This window comes from Phyllobates terribilis, unplaced genomic scaffold (assembly GCF_046119375.1).
Source record: "Phyllobates terribilis strain yellow unplaced genomic scaffold, ASM4611937v1 Scaffold_9__5_contigs__length_417890890, whole genome shotgun sequence".
NCBI lineage: Eukaryota > Metazoa > Chordata > Amphibia > Anura > Dendrobatidae > Phyllobates > Phyllobates terribilis.
In genome coordinates, this window is record NW_027362769.1 from 250,127,475 (window position 1) to 250,147,134 (window position 19,660).

Genomic DNA, 19,660 nt, shown 5'->3' on the forward strand with positions numbered 1-19,660 from the left:
GAAACTCTGGATGCTTCACCATAAGAAACAATGTCCATATAGTCTCTCAAAGGATGAAAGGTGGCACTCTCCGTCCCATAAAAATGACTTCATTCAAACATAATAAAACCTGGATGCAGGGGGGTGAGGTCAACAAGAAGGGTTATGACTAGTGTTGAGCGAGTATGTTCTGTTAACCCTTTCGCCAAGTATGCTCGGGCCGAGCTCCGAGTATTTACAGCTGCTCGGTGATATGTTTGAATCGCTCCCATGTGCATGATTTGCGACTGTTTGACAGTTTTAATACAAGTGAGGAAAGTCTATTTCTTACATATTCCTCACATGTAATAAAGCTGTCAAACAATTGCAAATCAAAAACACGGGAGCGATTCAAACATATCACCGAGCAGCTGTAAATACTCGGAGCTCGGCCCGAGCATACTCGGAACAGAACATACTCGCTCAACACTAATGATGACCTTTTCACATCAACTGACACTTCAATGGGTCCAGGTACTTAGACCTGTTGAAGCATCAGCTGACATGAAAGGTGATCTTCTTCATGTAGCCCGCACCCCTCTGCATCCACGTCTTATGATGTTTGAATAAAGTCATTTTTATGGGATGGAGAGTGCCACCTTTCATCCTTTGAGAGACTATATGGACATTGTGTCCATTTTTTACACCCAGCTCCCCTGTGATTGGGCTATAAGAAACCATCAGGTCCTATGTGATCTTAGTTTGCTTCAATTTATCTTTAGTGCTGCCATTAAAAGTATTTTTTCATGTTACTTACATATTCTGCAGCATTGTACATATACTATCCTATCAGTCCCTGAAGACCCAAGAGTGTTAACAATCAATTTCCCCTTCAATTATATAGGCAGCTCATTAACCTGTATTTTTTTTACAATACGGAAGGAAACCTACACAACTAAATGGAGAACCTACAAATTCCATGTATGTTGCAGATTTCCAGGACATCAGTGCTGGAAGGCGACCGGGCTTACCACTATGCCCCCAGATTCATTATGATTAGTAAGAAACATGTTTGCTTTTTTTCCCAGAAAATGTGCCATGGATCTGTTCTGCTATTGCAGGTCAACCCCGTTCAAGTGAATCTTGCTGATTTCTAATACCAGCCCATGAAAAGAAATAGCACCATTTATGCAAAAAAGAACGCTTCTTTTGTCTAATCTCAGACAGCCAATTTAAGTACAGATGCAATACACCCATTTGCGTTTTAGAACGTCTCATTGAACTCTTGAATCTGCTTACGGCTACTTTTTTCATTCTCATTACAGTTTGCATTGTTGAGTTTTATCGGCTTCGATTTCTCTTCTCATCAGCTTACGACGTATACAATGTGTCTGACTTTTCTAGCATTTTATACTTGACTTGCCATGTTTACATGAATTCTTGACACTAGAATACCAACCATCACTAATATGACTAACATCTACTTGTCAATTGAAATGTAACAGAGGCAGTGATTGATGTCTGCAATCAGTTTCTGCCATCCTATCCTTATAGGATGACATGCAGCAATTCAGCTTATAGCATTAAATAAAAAGGGTGATATTGAATGTGCCCAAGGAGAGGACAAAAACCAATAAACATGTCATTTAATATCCAACGAACGTGGTGGCTTACATAGTGTTTACTACTGTATTTCTATTTATAGGGACTGAAGATCCTCACAATCTCATTAAACCTCAGATATAGTTTTTTTTTCCATTTGCACGTTTTCCTGATCTTAAAATCTTATAAATGTACACTCGTTAGTTTAATCATCTTTACTCCATCCTTCCATTAAGAAGTCTTTAGTGTGATCGTACAGGTACAACCAAGAACCTTAGCTTCCATGAGCATGCTTTCAAAACATTCTTATTGGAAAGTCTACAAATTAATGATTAGTCATTTGATTTGAATGGTATTACAATTTATTTTTTAAATATTATTTTAAGAGCAATATTAAGTAAATCCATGGCCATAATGACGCTGTTATACTGAATAATTGATACATTCGGTGAATGAATCCAATCTGTAGATATTGTTTAATCAGGATTTGAAGTTTTCGTTTAGTAATGATATTTCAGTTCACAATGACGGGAATGTAGGTAGGGTCTTCCCCTCCTGCTCCGGACCCCCTGCTGCCGGCTGGGTCTCACTGACTGGTCACTGATTTTTTAGTGAACTGCCTCCTGCTTCAGCTGAATGACTTCTTCATTAAGGCAAGATCTCAACTTGTGCATGCGCCGCCTCTGCCACTATTTTATTGAAAACCAGAAGACCATCCATGAAATCAAACTGTGCACTCACTGCCCATGCAAATGACAACGTTTCAAACAGGAAGAAGGTCTCTGAAAATTTATTGACCTGTCATTAAAACACAAGAGGCAGGACGAGAGACCAGAGCAGGAGTAGAAGACCCCACCCACAGTCCTGTCCTTGTGCACTGAAATATCGTTAGAAGAAAAATTCAAATCCTCATTAGACAAGAACCTCAGATCAGATTGCTTCACCAAAGGTATCAATTTAATCAGTATAACAGTGCCATAATGTGTGCAGTGGCTGTAAGCCTAACCCAGGACTTTTACTGACAGCCAGCTCTGTGCTGATGTACTTCAGAGCTGGTTGTCAGTTAAACTTTTTGCTCACAGTGCTTTGAGTGGTGATTTTAACCACATCAGCATGCATGCATAACTGAAAGCCGGTGGCTCCCGGGAGAGATAAAGATAATTTTCTCCCAGGTGTTGCACTTTCAGTATGATGGCTGGGCATCATCCAAGTTCCCTTTATCTTACTTTAGATAGTCAAAACAGCTATCTGTTCATTTTTTTCTTGGAATTTGCCACCAAGTTATCTGAGAGCAGCATGGGGCAAAGACTCTGTTTCCAGAAATGTATCACTTACAAGACTATTTGCATCAGTTTTGATAAAAACACAGTTTTGTCTGCTGCAAATCTATCAGTTCTCTGAATACTGAGCTCTTTATAACCCCATCCACACCACTGATTGGCAGCTTAATTTGTACACTGTGCATAGGCAGAAAGAAGCCACTCAGTGGTGGGGGCTGGGCAACACAGAGCTCATAAATATGAAGAACTACTAGGCAGCAGGCTTACTAGTCCACTAGTGATAGTTTTCTGCTGATAAACCAGTGATTTTTATCAAAACTACAGCAAGCAGCCCCGTAAGTAGCACATCATTGGAATAAGGGTCTCTTGCGTCTACATTACGTTGCTCTCATATTAGGTGTCAAAAACCCGGTGACAGGGTCCCAGTAAATATCTTAATTTACTAGTGATGGCTTTTCCCATTTACAAATAGCCACAATGAAAAGATTTTCAACCAATCCCTTAACCGAGACCTGAAGATACAATGGGGAGAGTTACTAAGCTACATATGCAAACATTCTGGAGTAATGTGTGCAAAAATACTGTCTTTCATGACTTGTCTCACAATGGATGTAATGGTGGTAATGGGAAAGGCTATTGTCAAAAAGGGTTTTGCCAAATTTCAGGCAGCAAGCTAATGAATGGAGTGTTCTTGTATAGACAATATAAGGGCTCACCAAATTAACCAAACACCATCTTGATAAATTTAGCACACTGTCAGGCTATGTGCATACGAAGCGATTTTAATGCTTTTTTGGGCATATTTTCACTGCAAAAATGCCACGAAAATGCACTAAAATCGCTTGTAATAGGTCTGCCATTTACTGCAATGCAAATCTGCATGTGCTGTGCACATCATGCGGAAATTTCCGCTGCGAATTCGCATTGCGTCAAAAACCGCAGCAAGACCAATTCTAGTGCTATTTCACTGCAAAATCGCCGCCAATGACTTGCATTGGATCGCATAAGATCCGCATGACTACATGTAGTCTTGCGGATCTTATGCGATTAATGCGCGGATGGTACCCGGGTCGGGAGAGGAGAAGACTCTCCTCCTGACCTGGGTACCATAGTACCTGTAGTTAAAAAATAATTAAAATAAAAAATAAACATATACTTACCTTCTGATGGTCCCCTGTGTGCCCCCGGCGGTGCTGCTGGCTCTTCGGCTGCTCGTGGTGGTAAAAGGACCTTCCATAACGTTACTTAGTCATGTGACAGGTCACGCGACCGCTGACGTCGGCGGTCACGTGACCTGTCACATGACTAAATTACATCATGGAAGGTCCTTTTACACCACTGCGTGCCGCTGAAGACACTGGATGCACCGGAGAGAAGACCAGGGGCCATCAGAAGGTGAGTATAATGTTTTTTTTTATTTATCAACATTTTTATTCATTTTTTTACTATTGATGCTGCATTTGCAGCATCGTAACTTGGTCACACAACCTAAATCTATGCCGGTTGCATGGATTTATATAGTGTGACTAAGTTGTCAAGCACTTTTCCAAGTGATGCTAAAATCACTTGGAAAAGCACTTGACAACCTGCATGCGAATTCGCATGATCAAAACGCTTCACAAACGCTTCTACCTGGCAGAATAAATGCATGTAAAATCCGCATGCGTTTTTTTCTGCCAGGGAGATGCAGAAACGCTCCGCAGCATTTCTGCATCGTGGGCACTTAGCCTTATACTTAGAGAGTATCGATAAATGTGCCCCATTATGTAAAAATGGTTTCAACAAGAAGTTTCAATTTAAAAAAAAATCTAATTATATTTCTAGTGGAAGTGCAACAGGCAATGCTATTATTATGACATTATTTTTTTTTGAGGACAACTAAACCAATGGTCCATGCATTACCCATTTTTCTCCAGTAAAAAAAAACACAAAAAACAGCTGGCAAATATCTATTACATTTCCAATGCAATGGCAGACACGTCAAAGATCAACAATTCCAATCAGATTGAGAAACTTCCGTCTCCACTAGAAATCCTTCCTATTATTTTTATTTTCTCTATTTTTCATTTTTGGTTAATGGTTAAACCTTTAATAGCTGACGTATCACAAACCGACTTCATTAAAATATTTCTTTTTTTTCTTTTTCTATTTTTATTCATTCTACTGACTTTGTTTCAACGTTATCGTAATGGAAATGGCAAAATTACAACAATTCTAATCAAAACATTTGCAATCCACATCTATTTCCCAATAGAGTAATTATTTTAATGGCAATTAAAATGCCACAATGCATCTCCAGCGACCCGATTACTATGCCATGCTGCTGTCTTCAATCTATCCAGAAATCCCGATGTTACTGTAGAAAACAAACAGAGAAAGCTCTGGAAGACGAGGTTAAATGTGTAATTGAAATCATAAAGCATATCAGCTGACAGCATATTCTGAAGAAACACCTACATTTGGTGTGCTGAAAAAAATACATGAATATAAAGGGAGGAAATCTGAAATTGTTGTAATGAATGGATGGGAATGCTTTTTAATGCTGTTTTAATGTTTATTTAATTATTTGTTTTTCTATTTGATTGATATATATTGCCATGGAAACAACAAAACATTAAAAATCTCACAAAGCTAATAGATAAATTAATTCAGACTATATTTATGTATTCCTTTAATCTAAATCTGACCTAATAAATTAAATATTGTGTTTATTATCAACTTCCGTTTTACAATTTTTACTAAATGAAAATCATGGTGATTGACAATGCTAAATACAGTAAACTCATATAAGCAATGTAAAATAATGACATCACATTCAGCCCTAAAGAAACTGACTAAGCAATCGGCGTGGATGCTGGGTTATTTTTCCAATGGTATTCTAGGCTAAAGTGAATCAATGGTGGGACTGCAGTGGCGAGACACAGCCAAGTCATGTTTGCCAATCATAAATAGGTACAAATAGTAATAATTAGATAACCTGTAAACACTATAAGTGAAAAAAAAACCTGTCCATATGCACGTCATAAATAAGGATCCCCCTTGACAACTCCTTTTTCAGCCTGAGAGATCATCTTAAAAACAGGGGCTCCTGCCCTGGTGAACCCAGCCAATAAATGTAATGACATGTTTGACCATTCATGATATGGTTGGCTGCAGTGCTCAAAAGTGAGAATTAAAGATGAGCAAATAAATTTGAGTGGAATCCAATGCTACGCTACTCGAATATTACAAATCCTAATTCATTTCCATGTAGATTTAGCAAAATGGCCATTTTTCTGAACTGTAAAAGGCCATCAACATGTAAAAACAACAACTTTGTACTCACCTTTTCGACCTCTCTGCCCTTCACCACCACCCATTTGGACCTTTGTGTGAGCATTCAAAGTATCCTCCTGGGCCTAGCAAGCCTCAGAAATTCTCAAGGATTTCAGTGCACCCAACAGCAATCCAAAGACGTGATGAGGACCAGATGGTCAGTCGGGTAGCAGTAAAGTGCGAAGGAGCCAGATAGGTGAGGGGTAAGGTGCGCAAAAGGATTTTTAATTTTATATATATATATATATATATATATATATATATAGGTACAGTACAGACCAAAAGTTTGGACACATCTTTTCATTTAAAGATTTTTCTGTATTTTCATTACTATGAAAATTGTACATTCACACTGAAGGCATCAAAACTATGAATTAACACATGTGGAATTGTATACTTTAACAAAAAAAGTGTGAAACAACTGAAAACATGTCTTATATTCTAGGTTCTTCAAAGTAGCCACCTTTTGCTTTGTTGACTGCTTTGCACACTCTTGGCATTCTCTTGATGAGCTTCAAGAGGTAGTCACTGGAAATGGCTTTCACTTCACAGGTATGCCCTGCCAGGTGTAATAGGTGGGATTTCTTGTCTTATAAATGGGGTTGGGACCATCAGTTGTGCTGTGCAGAAGTCTGGTGGATACACAGCTACTGAATTGACTGTTAGAATTTGTATTATGGCAAGAAAAAAGCAGCTAAGTAAAGAAAAACGAGTGGCCATCATTACTTTAAGAAATGAAGGTCAGTCAGTCCGAAAAATTGGGAAAACTTTGAAAGTGTCCCCAAGTGCAGCTGCAAAAACCATCAAGCGCTACAAAGAAACTGGCTCACATGAGGACCGCCCCAGGAAAGGAAGACCAAGAATCGCCTCTGCTTCTGAGGATAAGTTTATCCGAGTCACCAGCCTCAGAAATCGCAGGTTAACAGCAGCTCAGATTAGAGAACAGGTCAATGCCACACAGAGTTCTAGCAGCAGATACATCTCTTCAACAACTGTTAAGAGGAGACTGTGCAGCAGGCCTTCATGATAAAATAGCTGCTAGGAAACCACTGCTAAGGACAGGCAACAAGCAGAAGAGACTTGTTTTGGCTAAATAACACAATGAATGGACATTAGACCAGTGGAAATCTGCGCTTTGGTCTGATGAGTCCAAATTTGAGATCTTTGTGCGATGCAGAAAAGGTGAACGGATGGACTCTACATGCCTGGTTCCCACCGTGAAGCATGGAGGAGGAGGTGTGATGGTGTGGGGGTGCTATGCTGGTGACACTGTTGGGGATTTATTCAAAATTGAAGGCATACTGAACCAGCATGGCTACCACAGCATCTTGCAGCAGCATGCTATTCCATCCATTTTGCGTTTAGTTGGACCATCATTTATTTTTCAACAGGACAATGACCCCAAACACACCTTCAGGCTGTGTAAGGGCTATTTGACGAAGAAGAAGAGTGCTGGGGTGCTATGCCAGATGACCTTGCCTCCACAGTTACCAGACCTGAACCCAATCGAGATGGTTTGGGGTGAGCTGAACCACAGAGTGAAGGCAAAAGGACCAACAAGTGCTAAGCATCTCTGGGAACTCCTTCAAGATTGCTGGAAGACCATTTACGGTGACTACCTCTTGAAGCTCATCAAGAGAATGCCAAGAGTGTGCAAAGCAGTCATCAAAGCAAAAGGTGGCTAATTTGAAGAACCTAGAATATAAGACATATTTTCACTTGTTTCACACTTTTTTGTTAAGTACATAATTCCACATGTGTTAATTCATAGTTTTGATGCCTTCAGCGTGAATGTACAATTTTCATAGTAATGAAAATACAGAAAAATCTTTAAATGAGAAGGTGTGTCCAAACTTTGGAGTCAGGAGAGACGCCAGAGCGTAGTAAGAGACATTGCATTTGTGGAGAAAAATGGAATGTCCTGGGAAAAAATCCGCGAACAGATGAGTTAAAATTTTGCCTGATCTACACATCTTTAGTGATAATAACTAATCAATGGTGGTTTTAGAACCCATGACTTTGGTAAACTGCTGATCTCAATGTAAGGTATTGTTAGACAACACGACTTCTTGAAAAAACACTCTCTTTAAATAAGATCAAAACTTTGAAGATTTGCTTAGCTAACTTTTCCCAATCTATATATATAATCGTCTTATCCCATCTGTCTGTCTGTCTGTCTGTCTTTCTGTCCAGGAAATCCCGCGTTGCTGATTGGTCCGGCCGCGGCCAATCAGCGACGCGGGATTTCAGAAAAAGATGGCGGCCGTTAGCGGCTCATCTGCCGGACGGAGGTCAGCGGCGATGAAGCAGGGAGATGAAAGGCGCTAGTCGCTCATCTCCCTGCTTCTGGCAGCATAAGTACCCCGATCGGTGGCGCCGCTCACCTCCATGCGGCTAACGTCGGGAGATCAGCGGCTGGGCCCGCTGATCTCCGGAGGGCAAGTGTGAACGGAGGACCGGGGAGCAGCGCCGCCTGTCGGGATGCTTCTGCTGCGAGTAGCTGCTCATCTCCCGGCTTCTCACAGCGGAAGTAGCCGCACAGGCAGCGCCACTCCCCGGTCCTCACTAATACGACGCTGATTGGTCGTGGTCGATGCCCGCGACCAATCAGCATTATTGGCACCACATTTAAACCCCCCTCTGCTGATTGGTCGCGGTGGCAGGCTGCGACCAATCAGTGATTTTGGTGCCAAATTTAAACCCCACTCTGCATATTGGTCGCGATCGCCAGCCACGACCAATCAGCGAGATTGGCGCCAAATTTCAACAGCGCTCTGCTGATTGGTCGCGGTCGCGACTAATCAGCGATTTTGGCGCCAAACTTAAACACGCTCTCCATTCCTCACTAACACAGTTCGCTGATTGGTCGCGGCCGCCGCCAGCGACCAATCACCAATATTGCCGCCAAATTTAAACACCACTTTGCTGATTGGTCGCGGTTGCCGGCCGCGACCAATCAGCAATTTTGGTGCCAAATTTAAACACCGCTCTGCTAATTGTGCCCGGTCGGCCGCATACATCTAGAATACCCGATGCATTAGAATCGGGCCACCATTGAGTGATTTATATTCATCTTATAGTAAAAGCACAAGAGAAAGAGTTAATTGCTCTTACAATCAAATGACAAAGATAAGAAAGGAAGGAAATAAAGAAAAGATTTTAAAATAAAAAAGGAAAGAATGAAAAAAAAAAAACATTTTCCAATATTGCTCAGTAGTAGAGATGCTCGAATCTGCCGAGATTCCAATTTGACAAACTACTTACATTTGATGGTAAAATTCAAATTGAATCAAAGTTATTATGCAAATGTAATATTTATTAACTTGTTGTGGGGTCTCTCCAGACCCTAGAGCATAATAAACATAGAATGTAAAGCAAAAAAAAAAATTACCGTCCCTTCAGCCCACTGTTTGTTCCTCTGAACATCTATTCTTTGCGCTTTCCTTTGTCGCGTTCATCCTCTTCAGCCTGACTTACTCTGACTTGGCCTCTTATATTATGGTACGCAGAACCATGGTGGTGCACGTTGTGACATCATGATGTTAAGATGTCACCCGAGACCTAGTCAGTGCTTCAGGGAATGCTCGTCATGAAATCTCAATGAGGACCATGATGACACAACGCACAGTAACATCAGTGAATCAGGTCAAAGAGGGGAAGGATAAAACGAAAGTCATGGAGGACCAGATGGTGGGCTGCAAGGCTGGCAGGAGAGATGAGCGTTGAGGTATTACATTTTTTTCTTAACCTTTTCTTGAACCTTTATGGCTAGGCAAAATAGCAGCCACCTGGCCACGATTTTGAAAAAAAAATCTGATTCTTGAAAAATTCAATATTTTGTAGACTTCTAGGAGAACACAATTTTTTCTTGAAGAAGTATACTGTATAGTAACCTGTACATAATCAATGCACATTGTTGTGTGCACACTCACATAATTGGGTATATATATACATTCAATATAATAAGTCAATAGCTATATAATAATATGAACTAGTTTAGTTACTTTTTATTATGTACTTGTGCAGCTTCAATTTAATGATTCTTTTTTTAACCTTCACTACCTGTATTCTTCTAGTTCATCTTGGACTTCCAACTGGGACATAAATGTGCTCCACCAGGTTCAAGTCAGCAGGTATTTGCTATATTGTGACAATTTCAGTATTTTAATGTGTTATGTAATGAATGCAAATAACCAAAAATCCTTGTGGAAGTTTTTATTTCAGCACCAAGGACAGAGGAACCCGTTGTGAGCTGTTTCTAATCCACTAATAATACAAGAGAAGGGATGGGTTATCCAATGGGTTAAAAGTTTCATCCACAAATTATCATTTATCCTTTCTTTATAGATGACTTGTGGGATGGTCAGGTCCTCATTGCAATGTTAGAATTCCTACTGTTTACTAACTCAGTGCAAAAAAAATAAAAAAAAGCATGGAAAGACATTGCAGAACACTTGAATAGCAAAATCTGTTTACCTTTCTAGCTAGAAACAGTATCTACCTATTATTATTATTTTATGTTTTTCGCAGAATGACTTTTCTAAATGTTAATTGTTCATTAATAAATCCATTCTAAAGAGATATCGATCTGTAAGCTGACCAAAATCAATGCAATTCCCATAGTAGAAAGAAACTATTTTGCACTCGCTATCAAGTAAATAATAATTCACTTTGATACTTAAAGAGGCAGTCTCCTTTACAACTATATCTGTGTATATACTATGAAACTTTTAGGTGGTTGATAGAGTGGGGTCCCTTATTTATTGTCTCCATCAATAAGCTAAAGCTTACAATAGCTGAAGAAAGCATCTTTGTCTCTTTGGAGGACCCAGTCTATTTAAGTACTTCTTGGAAAGGCCACTGATTCTAGTGGGTATTCTTCAATTCCAAATTTCCCCGGTCTATAAGAGAATTGCATACTTGATGACTGTTTTCCCCATAGATTACAGCTGATTATAGGGGTCCCAGCTTCATTTTTTGTATCCTCTTCTTATGAAAATGAATATAAACTGAAGCAAACACTCACTTTAAAGGGAACCTATCAGGCGATTCATGCAACCTAAATTATGAGCGTCATGAATGGCAGCCTGGCTGCATGACTTCAGCTAAGTATATTGTTCTCTGAAACGCTCCGGAATTTTAGAAAATATATAGTTTTAAGATTTGACTCTACCCCCTAAAAATATACCTTGGAGGCAAGCGTACAGCCAGGATGCGATTCATCCTGCCTGTGGCTTCGACAGCATATAACGCTTGACAGGTTGCCTTTAGTAGCTGGGCATCAACTCCAAAAATATGGAACCATCACATTAATAAAGAAGGATAGAGTAGTGTTGGTGGTTGTTACATTATACTCTTCTAACCCCTTAGTGACCAATAGACATCTTTTTACTGACCTGTGATATGAGACTAGCATTCCCCGACAGGTGACAATCCTGCAGCTATCACCCGTATATTATAGCTGACAACTTGCTGCATTAGCAATGATCAGTGATGGCACCGACCATGCACGTTTAACCCCTTCGATTCTGCTGTCAATGGGGACTAGAGAATCTAAATAGTTAACAGAGTGTGAGGGCTCCCTCTTTAACCTCATCAGCACTTTGAGATCTTGATCATGTGGTCCTGATGATTGCCATGGCAGTTCATGGCCAAATAACGGCCTTAAAGTCTGCCAGTTATAGTGGCCTGTACAGAAGATATCAAAATTTAGGTGGTGAAAATAAACTTTTTCATTCTTGTCATTCTATTTTCCATTACTTTCTGAAAAGAACCAGAAGGGTTAAAGAAATTTTAAATATGTTGAGGGGTGCAGTTTTTAAAATGGTAAGACTTTTGTGTGGTTTCTAACATATAGGACCCCCAAAGTCACTTCAAAACTGAACAGGTCCCTATAAAAATATTTTTTGGAATTTCCTTGAAAAAATAAAAAATTATTGCTACATTTTTAAACCTTCTAAAATGCTAACAAAATAAAACAACATTTTAAAAATGGTGCTGATGTAAAGCAGGCAGGAGGAAAATGTTATTTATTAAAGTTTTTGTGTGGTATGACTATCTGGATTAAAGGGATAATCATGAAAAGTTTGAAAATTGAAAATTTTAAAACATTTTTTGTCACATTTCTGATATTTTTATTAATAAACGCAAAACACATCAACCTAAATTTACCATTATTATAAAGTATCATCTGCCACCAAAAAAACAGTCTTAAAATCAATGGAATATGTTGAAATGTTCTGGAGTTATTACTACATAAAGTGACACTGGTCAGATTTCAAAAAATTGTTCCGGTCACTAAGGGGCTAATGATATTATATTCTACTCAGATGTTATATAAATAATTTATTGACCGAATGACTAATTTGGAAATATAGCAAAATTATCTTTTTAATCAATGAAAGTCTAAGTAGTGATTGTTGAGATTTCAATTTTTCTCTACTGAGGATATTTTCAGTGAACAAGGCTCGGAGTTTTAATTGGATAATATCTCCTAACAGACTAGGTCTCCAGAACATTATTGTCCTATAAGAAGGTATTCACAGGAGGCAAGCCTTCATTTTCTTAGAGATGGTATATGGAGTATTTAGCATATAATATGCCAGTGGCTGTCAAATTAGCCTCATTTAAAATACTGTAATTAACATAAGGGACCTAACATACTTATCGCAGTAAGCCACTTGTATTCAAATCTTGTTAAAGTGGTTGGAATCTAAGAAATATATTTTCCATTCCCATTGCACCAAAACCCAGGGGCATTTTATGCCTAACAATAACCTTTCAAACCCATTGGAGACTTCATTTTCGGTTGAAGTGAGTGAATTAAAAAAGGAAAAAAGATGATCTGAAATTTCAGGGCTTTAGAGAATATTGTATATAAAGCAGCAAGTGAATAGTGGCATAACCCTTTTATTCTGCAAATGATTAGGGCAATCCGAAGATGGAATAGTTCAAAAAAGATTGTGAACTTTAAAATGTGGATTTTCCTTATGACAAGGACCTGTTAAACTAAATATCTACATTAATGAGCACTGTACTCCCGGCATAGAATTGTTTTATATCTAATGTGCTTGTATAGTATTTTCCAGCTATATTCTTATAGATTCTTAGCTAGTAGAGAATGGTTCCCTTTTGTTTCATAGAATAGCATGAAAAGTCATCTTAATATTTGAGTGACGCTACACCTTTGACCACCTATGACAGGAGAACTTTATGTTTTCTTGACCCTTGTTTTCTAATTTTTTTTGCTAATGTTTTAGGTCTTTTGAGTAAATGTCTACATAGGTTCTTAGTACTGATGAGAAAATAAAATCTGCCCAAATCGAGTTTGCTTACAATATCCCATAATTCATCGAAGTTTTCAAAACGGAATAATTCTCTATTCATTTCATATTAATCTTCTTAAATTGCTGCCACCATGGTACTAGATAGCGTAAGATGTAGAAGAATTAATTAACCTCTAATACGGCACGGCAAGCTTCCCATCATGGCTTCCACTAAAAAAGCCCAAGCAGGAGTTGCTGCTGCTATTTCTTGGGGAATTTGGATAGGAGAGACGACCTCAGAATTAATTAATTGAATTAATTCATTTGAATTAACATTCAAATAAAAAAAAAATAATATTAATCTAAAATTAAAGGGGGTGATTCATCGAGACAAGGGATGAGCGGACCTGTAGAAGTTTGGGTTCTATTACCCGACCCAAACTTTAGTCCAAAGTTTAGTTTGGGTACCAGAATTGTACCTGAACTTGATCGAGAAACCAAACCCCATTGAAAACAATGGGAACTCGAACGTTGAAGCAGGAAAATGATGTCTCTCTCTCCTCAAACATTACAATGGATTTTCAGGAGAAGTCCATGTTCAGAGTTTAGCACTTGACACTAACTGTCAGGTATAAACCCCAAACTTTTACATCTCTCACTGGTCTTAATGAGAGGATGTCTTGGAGCAGATTCATTAAGAGGTTCACACTTATTGAGGCAAGATTTGTGACATACTCCTCATGAATTTGATATGGGGCAGTCACTACGCCCAGTCCCGCTCCTGTTCCACCCCAGGTCTGCCCACTTTGTTGGAGCTGGGGCAAGAATGGCATTAACATGCCAAAAGTCAAATCATTTTGCACAATATCACGTTTGGCAAAAAAAAATGAGACTTTTCAAAGCTTTTTTTCTAGAGCTTTGCTGAATCACCCACATAATATGTTAAATTTTAATAAGTCTACAATGTAGTATGTTATAACAGGATGTTTTCTACTACTGGTTACCATCCCCTTTTCAATAGCCAAATATTTTGAGGCCATTTTGCCATTACTAAGGCTTTATTTATTTTAAAGAGTTTGAAAGGGGTTGCATACAATCTGGGTTGATCTCAGAGTGGCACATAAGCTGTTTCAGGGCAATTGGAAGCTTTTGGAGTATTTTTAATGTGTGCAAAATCAATATGGTTTTCGATAAAATTTACCTAGAAAATCAGACACCATTTTTCAGGAAATTCACTCATCTTTTGTTCATACCCTTCTTTTAAGTAAAGATGACCCAACAGCCTGGTCTGAACCCGCACTACTCATTTATAGAAGCCATATGAGTTGCCTTTATAGCAAATTCAACTTTATTAATCACTTTGTCATACTTTGCGTTACTGTAAGTAACGTTTGGAAAAATGAAAATATTGTGCTGCCCACCTGCAAATAACTAATGGCCAACCATCCTTCTTGTTCTTTTTACCTAAATAAAATGCTTTAAAAATGAAATTTCAGTAGGTAATTTTTTTTTACCTTTTAAGCTACATTCAAATGGTCCAATTATTTTTTCGGACCACTCAAATCTGCGAATTGAGGACGTGACTTGTTTCATGTACAGTGGAGAAGTTGCTTACTATTTACATGCACTTGTTTGGTCTGTATTTTGGACCAAACTAAACAGTAAGCATTAGTGATGAGCGAGCATGTTCGTTACTCAAGATATACGAGCATGCTCGGGTGCTTTCCAAGTATCTTCAGCGTGCTCAGGTGATATGCTTGAGTCACGCCGGGTGCTTGATTTGCGACTGTTTGACAGCTTTAATACATGTGAGGAATGCCTGTTTCTTAGGCATTTCTCACATGTATTAAAGCTGTCAAACAGTCACAAATCATGTGCACGAAGTGACTAAAACATAACGGCCGAACACGCTGAAGATACTCGGCGAGCACGTGAGCATGCTCGCTGAAAGTGTTAACAGAACATACTCTCGCTCATCAATAGTAAGCATGCTGCCACTTCCATGTAAAAAAATAACCGAGGTCCACGTGAAAAAGAATTCATGTGAGCTGGCACTTAGGATATCATTAGGTCTATGTGCAGTACATTTTACATATGGAGAGCATACAGATGACTCGCCTCCTGGGCCGTGGGGCACTCGCATCCGGGCAATAGGGAACGATGGGAGTAGTAGTGGCAACCCGGTTCCGTGGCTCAGGGTGGTCAGGCCAGTGGTAGTCCGTTATGTGCTATTGATTATGTCCGACTACGCCACCCGTGGATTGCGGTTGTTAGGAACCGCCGCTGCAGGGCAGACCGCTGGGGCTGATGATGTATGCAGCTGGGATGATGTGACTCCCCACGGGAAGAGTGCGGCCCCAGGGCAGTGTAGTAGATGGTGGGAGTGATGGTGGTGAGAGTCCCAGTACCGGTAGTGCCGGAGGAGTGAAAAAGCACACAGACAACGTACTGCAGTCCAGGGTCTTTACTCACGGTTAATATCCAAGTCACTTCTGCAGGGAATGACTGCCCGAGCCGTGCTGCGTCCACCAGGTGAGGGGCTCGGTCAACTCCCAGGCAGTTCAGGAGCATGGCACAGGACCCCCTTTAATCCTTTCTCTGGCCTGCCTCACCAGTGACCCACTTTTGCCGCGGACTTGTGCGGGTAAACGTGGGCCCCGTCCTCCGCTGTCCTATATGGTGCCTTCCTAGCAGGTTTGATGAGGTGTCGCACCAATAAATGATCACGACGACCGGTCTTTGGCTGAGGGTAGTTTCTCCTCCACCAACTTGGGATCCGGTACCCTTAATCTGCCTGACCCTTCACCCTGGATTCTCGTGGGTTCTTAGAGTCCCTTCCACCTTCTTGTTCCTGAGCCCTTCTGTTCGTCTCTCTCTCTCTTCTCCTTCTTTCCTGTTCTGTCTTCTCCTCCTTCCCTTGGCCTCTTCTCCAGGCCCACTTCTCCTTCTCCTCTTAGGCTCCGGCCTCTTCTCTAGGCCTGCCTCTGGAGCAGCACTCAGCCTGAGCTGCTGCTCCCTGTCAGCTCTCCTCTCCTCACAGACTGAGCACTGTTCTAAGATGGTGCCCACCTTTTATACCTCCCTCTGACCATGAGCCCAGGTGACCAGCAACCAATGAGCTCCTATCTACGCTCAGGAACCAACCCCTATCTGCCCCTACAGCACTGGGTGTTCCACCCCCCTCCCCACTCCAGGCAGGGACATAGTCGGTCGTGCCTGCACTTCTGTCTAGTGGGAGCACCGTTGAGCTGTCCCTCGGAAATGGGGTGTGTGTGCTGTATGCAGCTAACTGAGCCCTGGTCCATACTCCATCCTTACCCGGGAGTGGAATATCACACCTCTGGACTGAGGTGCAATACCCCTGTAGCGGCCGAACCCTCGGGGCGCTACACAGACAAGCGTAAAGGTTGGTCAGAATGTATCTTAAAAGTAAGACACATATTCGTTGCCCGAAATCTGAGGACAACCTCTTTGTTTTGCTTAAATGCTTCTCCGTTCTCTGCTGCATCGCAGTAAATATGAGCTTCTGCTGTAAATTCCATACCCCTTTATGATTAATTATATAACCCTAGCTCAGATGTATTGTATATGTTAATAAAAACAGGCAGGCAATGATTATCCATCTGGTAATTGAAGTCCAGCCCTAATATTCAAACAGTAATTATACCTTTTGTTAATATTCATATTACAAGGATCATTAAGATAGCTTTCCTGGTCTATATCTTTTCTATAGTCTGCAGCTTGCATCTTAACTACTCCATCCCTGCACAATTTCCCTACAGCTTCTGCCACTATAAAATGAATGTTATTTTCACTGCAGTAGTTTCACTGCAGTGTTTAACCATGTACGGTACCTTTCAGATCTGTGTGAACATCCTGGGGTCAGCACAGGTGAACACCACCACAGCCAACATCATTTATCATATCAAGGCTGAAACCTTCTTTTACTTAATTTGGTCCATGCCGAGAATGTTTACAAGGATATTGGTTCCTTCCTTTTAAATGTTTAAATGCCCTGGCTTCATTATTTTTTCTTTGTACCAAACACTTGAATAATTTCCAAAAGGGGTAGTAGAATAGGGAGTGGCACAAAGCAGTGAGGGTTTAAATATAGAGCGGCGCTGTGATCTTCTTATAGTCATCACCTTTCGTCTTCTTTAGATTGTGTTGACTAAAGCAGGTGTGACAACTGCACCGACATTGCCTTCACAATTATTAGGAATAATTCTCAGGTCTGTTCGCTGCTATCTCTTAACCCTCGCCTTATTAGAAGAAAATTTGACAAGACCAATATACCAGAGATTTGCCGTTAATGCAAATCCACTATAAGGAATTGAAGTTTTAACCAAGAAGAAACTCCACTTCAAACAGTGCAATCTTTGTTGTATTGGGTCATTAAATTTTAATATAATGAGTTTTTGGTACATTCAACAGTGAAAATGCCGAAATTTGAATCCAGCAGTTTGCTAAAATTTGGCCAAGAAATTCTTCAATTAATGCCTGGTGCAGATGACTGTATTTTGTTATTCTATGAGGCCATGTACATGTCTGTAGGCTAAGGTCACACAACTATATTTTCTCCCCTCTGAGAGAATCGGGTTGATTATGCTAATCACACTTTAACCAGAGATTGTTATCAAAGTTTGATCCAATTTTCTCAGATGAGAAAAATATGGAAAAAACGTTTCCATCTTCTCCATTCTGGAAGTCTGTGAAAATCAGATTGCACTCATATGTCATCCAAGTACGGTCCAATTTTTTTCCACGGACTTATTGACTTGCATGGCTGAGTGCAAAATGAATTTCGGATGCAAATTATGCATGTTGCGATTTTTTTCCTCCGAGAGTCTCGGTCAGAGGATAAAAATTGGACATGTGCCCCATAGAATAACATTGTTCTTAGTGCAATCCAATCTTATGTGGGGTCACACTCAGACCGAAATACGATTGCCTGCACAAGCCCTTACACTGTACAATTATTTTGAATGAACGTTCACAATCCTTTTGCAATTTAAACAGGCAAATGAATGAGAAAAATACTTATTTGTCAAGTATAATCACCTTTTGCGCTGCACAAAAGATCATTGTTCTTAGTAACACATTGCGACTAGTGCCGTCAGGAACAATGGCAGCTTATGTGCATGGAGAAATCTATCACATATCGTTCAGCGCTCATCTGAAGAGGGATCGACTTGTGTAAACAGGTTATTAATTGACTGCCGACTGGCAAACTTGTTGCTTCATGTAATGTAAAGGCAACTCTATTATACTCCAGAGTACAGTAATTTTACTGTTCAAACAATTAAAAAAATAAAGCATACTATTTTGTTAACCCTTTTCTGCGCCCTTTAAAAAAAAAAAAAATTTTCTTCAAAATTCACTTAGCAAGTCACAAAAATGTTATTTGAGCAAATCAGATTTTTTTTTAAATTTAAGGCAAATTCGATTTGTCCAAAACCGTTTCACTCGAATGCAATAAAATTTGTATATGAAATCTTTTTTTTTATTTTTTTCTGCACTGACGTAAAGGCCTCATAGTATCACTATCTCGAGCTGTAATAAGGCATCTAAAAAAGCAAAGAGCCTACACAGTCTAGGTTATTATAAACCTTGGTCATGGTGCTTCTGATCATATGTGGTCGTCCTGAGGAAGGAGTCGGATTTGACTCTGAAACGCGTTGACAATAAAACACTTCAAATTATTTTATCTTCGGATCCGTTTGTGAATCAACAGCACACTTGAAGTCCACAAATCCTGGCTTTCTATACATCATATGCCCCTATGTGGATGATGCAGCAGCTGACAACCATGCAACAGTAGTGGTTGTGTCAGCCACAACCCTAGTAGGTGACATATAAGGTCCTCAGCCTTATACTGTATGCTTGGATAAGATTGCTCTTTGTACATTTGTTTCACTTTCTTATGATAGAAATTCAATACATTATTGCATCACTGTAGCAAAACCCTGGACAAGCTGAAATTTAAGTGATAATTACATGCAGATACAGATAGTATAAACGTCTCCTGACAAAGTATCATTGAATCATGTTTTTTTTTTCAAAGCTGATAATCATCGTGCACCATATCTTGGGACTTAATAAAGAAAGGTGAAGAAAGATACATCTGTTATATGTAAGGATGAGCGGACGCGTGGAAGTTTGAGTTCTGGTACCCGACCAGAACTTCAGTCCAAAGTTCGGTTTGGTTACCACAGCTGTTCCCGAACTGGAATCAGAACC

The 19,660-nt window shown here is 39.9% G+C and overlaps 1 protein-coding gene across 8 annotated transcripts in view; it reads right to left on the minus strand.

Moving 5' to 3' along the window:
- RBFOX1 (RNA binding fox-1 homolog 1) overlaps positions 1 to 19,660 on the minus strand; it is an 889,443-nt gene that overhangs the window by 656,963 nt on the left and 212,820 nt on the right. The gene's annotated exons all lie outside the window — the stretch shown is intronic.